The sequence below is a fragment of the Hibiscus syriacus genome, unplaced genomic scaffold (genome assembly GCF_006381635.1).
Source record: "Hibiscus syriacus cultivar Baekdansim isolate YM2019G1 unplaced genomic scaffold, ASM638163v2 tig00000773_pilon, whole genome shotgun sequence".
Classification (NCBI taxonomy): Eukaryota; Viridiplantae; Streptophyta; class Magnoliopsida; order Malvales; family Malvaceae; genus Hibiscus; species Hibiscus syriacus.
The window spans coordinates 97,547-103,546 of NW_024061823.1; positions in this window are offsets into that span (position 1 = coordinate 97,547).

A 6,000-nucleotide genomic window follows, 5' to 3' on the forward strand; every position below is an offset into this window, starting at 1 on the left:
GAAATTAGTTAGCGAAAATAATATTTTCAGTAAAAAATAATATTTCATGTAACACTTTACCGTAAATATTAAAAAATAATAATATTTTTGATAACGTCTTTTCCTTAACCTAATATTAAAATTGTAGTAACCAGCCGTATGCGTGTTGTTTTCTGTGTAACATGAAAAAGGGTTTACTTTCCGAGGCTGAATGGGAGATAATTTGGACTGTTTTGTCTTCTCTGTTTTGTCTTTGGAGGAATAATTAATAGGATTAAGTTTGGCTCGTTATCTGTGAAATTTAATTTATTTTATGTTCTAAAAACAGAGATGGAGAGATTATTTTAATTATAAAATAGATTTAATTCTTGTTCTACTATTTAAAATCTTATGTGTTGATTATATAAAGAAAACAACCCTAGGGTTGCTAGAAAACACTACAGTTTGTTGTCTTTGTTTGCATGGGGGAGTTGACGATATTTTTATTTGTTTAAAACCCCCATAGCGAATCTTTCAAAGAATTATTGCATCTTTGTTTTGTATCATATTTTCCAGGATAAAGACATCCAACCTACCATCACTGCCCATAAGGGCATCGGGAAATATATATATATTTAATTGAAACTATGTGAAGAAAGGACATGGTGATAAATACATAAACCAACTTTAATATCAGTAATCTGTGTTTTTATTTTGTCTGTTTCTTATGATTGTTTAATGTTCCCATTTCTTCCTGTTTGGACCCTTTCACTGTTCCAGAAATCGGATTCTATTGGTGTCATGAACCGGCTGATCAATCGCCTGCTTCCCCACTACCACTCTTAAAGGTTAGTTTAGTACTATTTTTTTTTCTCGGCAAAATTAATTTTATTAATAAAACCTAAATTAAGAGTCTCGTTAAAAATATCTTTAAATTTAAATGAAAAAAAAGAATATTCTTAATTAAGGAAAGTTACACCACCAAAAAACACGTTCAAACCAAATACAACAAGATAACACTCCGGCCATACAAAATACGACCCAAAATATTACAAACGTCATCCCCAAAGCTTACAAGCACCCCCTTAAATTTAGTTAACACAACAGCCATACAACTATCACGAGACCTGCTTTTAATATATTATGGAAACCACCCACGGAGCTGTTCATCTCGGAATGATCACGAGCGAACTTGGCTAGAATGAGCAGAAAAACGCCTTGAGTTTAGTGCTACTATTAAAAGAAAAATAAAAAAGTTTGAGTAAGAGAAAGTGTGTTTGAGTATTATATAGATATTATAATATTATATTATCAAAGATGTCAATTTTTAAAAAAATGAATTCAAAACATCTTAAAAATACGACCAAATATCTTAAAAATTACGACATGAAATTATTTCTTAATTTTTTTCATTAGAAAGAATATGCTATATAAAAAGGCACTTAAAAAATGGTTATTATATAAAAAATTATTCCTGAACACCCAACTACATTTTTGTTGAAGATTACAGATTTATAAAAGAAGGTAAACAACCTTAATGATGCATAGGGTTATTGCCTATTGGATTTTGGTTCCAAAGGGTCATTTATATTCCACCAATATTTCCTTGTTTCAGAGTCGAAACATCACATTAATGCACGTAAATGGGAGATATGAGGTCAATAAAGTGCCATTTTCCTAGACTTCATACCAAATATACTATATATATATATATATATATATATATATATATTCAAATGAGTAGTTGTAACAAATTAGACTTTGAGTTAATTCAATTAGTCATGGGAGAGTAAACCATACAAAGCTTGTTTTCTATTTCCTTTACAATATCTAAATGGAATCATCTACCTAATAATACTACTACTACTATGAAATCATCTATATCTGATTTATTAATCGATTAATTTAAATTGAATACTATAAAGATTTATTATGGAAATAATTCTTTTAATCTATTTTTTCATTCGTAACAACAAGATTTGAATTGAAGTGCGTAGATAGGTTTATTCGACAACTATATTTATAATCATAAATAGTAGATATAATATATAATTTTAATATTAACAAATATTAAAGATTTGGTAATAAAATACATCAGAATCGTATCTTATAAATAAAAATAGACATTCATATAAATAAATATTTATAACACTTCCCTTTAAATGTCTATAAAGATAATATGTCTCGCTAAAACTTTATTAAAATAAAAACTATGTGAGGAAAAATATCTTAGTGACGTAAAGAGTACACACATCTTTAATACACATAACATATTGTCTCATTAAAAGTTTTATCAAGTAAATCTAATTAAAACTTTAATTAAGAGAAAAAGAGTGCAATGCATATTTCCTTGCCCTCATATAAACATCACTTAAGATCCTTAAAACATTTTAATTATATGCTAAAAAATTCAACTGGTGAGTGTAACTATGATCAAATGAGGGACACTAAAAATAAAGCTTATTGTCTAGAAACATTTTAATTATATGCTAAAACATTAAGTTTATGCCCATGTACATTATCTTAGAAATTCCAAAAACAATATCTTAAAATTATAATTTTAAAAATATTTTTAAACTTTTACAAATTAATATATATATATATATATATATAATAATATTGTTTCTCAAAATTTTAAAACTGTTATTTCAAAATTTTAGAAAAATATCAAAATAAAATTCTAATTGCAATTTATGGATGAAATAAATATTATTTATTAATTTAATGTGTCATTTCATCTCATTAACAATAATACTAATGAGAATTAATAATATGGTGTTCATTTTAAAATAAAGTTCATTTTAAAATCTTATATTGTGTTTTTTTTAATTAATCACTTAAGAGTTGTTTTAGATGGTGCAGTAACTATTTGTTATAGCATATTTGATAAATCATTTTTTTCGACTTAAAAAAGGGTGTAAAGTTTGTACTTTTGTTGCAAGTTAGCACTATCAAGATTCTTTCTTTCATTTTTTTATAATGATATGAAGGAATTTAATAAAATAACATAAATATTTATTTTCTTTAGTTCTAAAGATATAAATTTAACCTAATATTTATGTTAGGATCGAAGAGACTCAATTCGAACAACAAAAAATGTGCAAAAGGGGTGAATTGATAAAAATTGTTTAGGGAGTAAGGAGAGTAAAAGATAAGATAATTGACACAAGGATTTATAGTGGTTCGACTTCACAACTAAGTTTGTCTCCACTACCTTAGCTCCTCACTAAGGATTTTCTAACAAATTCACTAATTTGTTCTTTCTTTTTTAAGGATCAAGAGTAACATTTAGAACTCCATATCTTTTCAATTGACTAAGATAGAATCAATTCCCTTTTACAAAAGGTAAAAAAGAAGTAAACAATAAAACATCTCAAATGTATGGTGTTTACAAAATTTAGCTCACTAAACACTAATATTTACAAGAGAGATAAAATAAGATTGGAAAACTCTTCTCTTGTGTTTGATTTGTTTAATAGGTGTTCTAACCATTCTTCAAGTGTCCTCAACTTTGTATTTATATGTTGGAATGAAGTTGTGGCCGTTTATAGCCGTTAGGAGTTATTTGGAGCCGTTAGGAGTTATTTGGAGCCGTTTGGGGATGTTTTCTCTGCAAAATAAAATTGTCCAGTACAGAGGGTATTGGTACTCCTAAAGGGAGTATCGGTACTACCTTTTTTTATTTTTAAATCAGCAAGTTGTCACTAGCAGTTGGGGCCTGATGGTATCGATACTATGCCTATGGTATCGATACTACTATACAAAGTAGTATCGGTACCCCTTTAGGTATCGATACCATTTTTGCATTCTAAAATTTGAGTATTGCTGGTAGTATCGATACTACCTGGTGAGTATCGATACTTCCCTTACCTTTGGTATTGATAACATATGAACAATATCGGTATTGTTCATGAGGTATCGATATTGTTCTTACAGTATCGATACTGTTCTTACAGTATCCATACTTCTTGTATGTGAAAATCATTTTGTGCTCAAATCCACTTTTAAGGACTTTGAATTATTTTTGAAAACTTTGAATGAATTCAATTCAAGTCCAAAAACATTTTGCCTTAAATTGTTATATTAAAATATTGTTCAACAATCTCCCCTTTTTGATATAACAAAGCATTTGAAAAATTGTTTTTGGCAAAACTCCCCCTTAATAAAATATTTAATGAAAAATATCCAATTGTTGGAAAATGTATTAAAATTTTCAGCTTCCCCTTTTTCATTAATAAATTAAAATTTTCAAACCATACTTCTCCCCCTTTTTGTCATATAAAAAATAAATCAACTTTAAAATTTTAAAATAACATTGGAGAGTAAGTGATAAACTTGACATTAAAAACATTTGAAAAATCAAAGCTCCCCTTCAAAAATTGCATTCCAAACAAAAATTGAATTTAAAAGCTTGACATTCAAACAAAATTGAATTTCAACAAAGAATAACAAACATGTTAGTAGCACATGAAATTCAATATATCCAAGTCTAAAATACTTCATGCAATACCAAATTGAAATTAAGTGTATATGCATAAAGCTTTCCAAAAATGTTATGCATTTGAAAATTTTGATATCAATTGTTAGAGAGATATCATTTGCATTTTTAAATTACGCGCAAAAACATTTAAATTTAGGTAAAAAACTTAAAGAATTTTAAAATCGAAATATTTTGAAAATTTGATATCAATTGTTAGAGAAATATTATTTGCATTTAAAACCAATTTTGACCAAAATTCATTATGATGAACTAAAAATTATGAAATATCATAAAAAAATTTAAAATGTTCATCATAATACATTTTTAACATACATTACATGAAAAACATGTCGAAACGGTTTTTTTTCTTAAGGGTCGAGATTTTGAAAACCACATCTTTTTAATTATTCTCTTTATTTATGATTTTTAATCTAAAAAATGTGATTTTAGAAAACCTCTCGTTTCGAAAATTTAGAAATTCCTTTACGATAAAAACATATGGTTCGAGGAGTCGCCACCAATCTTTGATTAGGGTGTGATTGGGCACCCAAAAACGTTGTCATTTTAAATAAAAATTAATTTTAATTAAAACGATAAATTTGCGATCAATGTTACCAAAATTCGAGTTCAGAAGTCGGTTACGTGTGGGGAAGGATTAGCACCCCCACAACGCCCTAAAATCGGTACCTAATCGATTAATTAATGTCTTTGCCACGAGTTTCACAAGTTTGAGTTTAGTTTGATTTATGATCCCTTAAAACAACAAAAAATATAAATTTTATAACATTCAAAAAGCAACAAAATAGGTTAAATTAAAATTACCAAGCCATTAGGAAGATAAAGAATATTCGATTATTTACAAATATTGAGACCAAACCTTTAGGTGAATTCTAACGATCTTTTCTCAATGAATATAAATAACTGAACATTTCTTTTTCTTTCATTTCCAAATTTTAAAGTGATGAATCAAAATTTATTTAAGTGTTACTGACGAGATACACTTTTAATTTAAAATCGTCGAAAATGGCTATCTAGTGAGTTAAGAAAAACCATTGAAGTAACTTTAAATTAAAAGGGTATTACCCTTAATTCAATTATGTAACTAGGTCCGGTGATGCACATGAGGCTATCATGCAAGACTTAAGTAAAAGTAAACATTTACATATTAATCAATAAAAAAGAAAAGAAAAAAGTAATATTTACAAATAAAAATAAATAAATAAATAAACATATTTTAACTAATATTAATAAACTCTATATACAAGTGTATTAAAAATCATACATAAGTACGACTAAAGTATAAATAAAAAAAACTTCGAAGTGCGAATTCCAGAAATTTACTCCCCTAACTATAAAAGTCATAACAATCTAGGTAAAAACAACGAACAACCCCTTTGCATAATGAAACCGAAATGAAATTATGATTAATAGAATAAACTAAAAATATAACAAACCCAAACATACCCACAACCAAAATGCAACATGTAAAAATTTAAAGATCTAATATCTAAAGAGCAGAAATTAAATAAATAACATTTAGGACTAAGATAAAACGCACATAA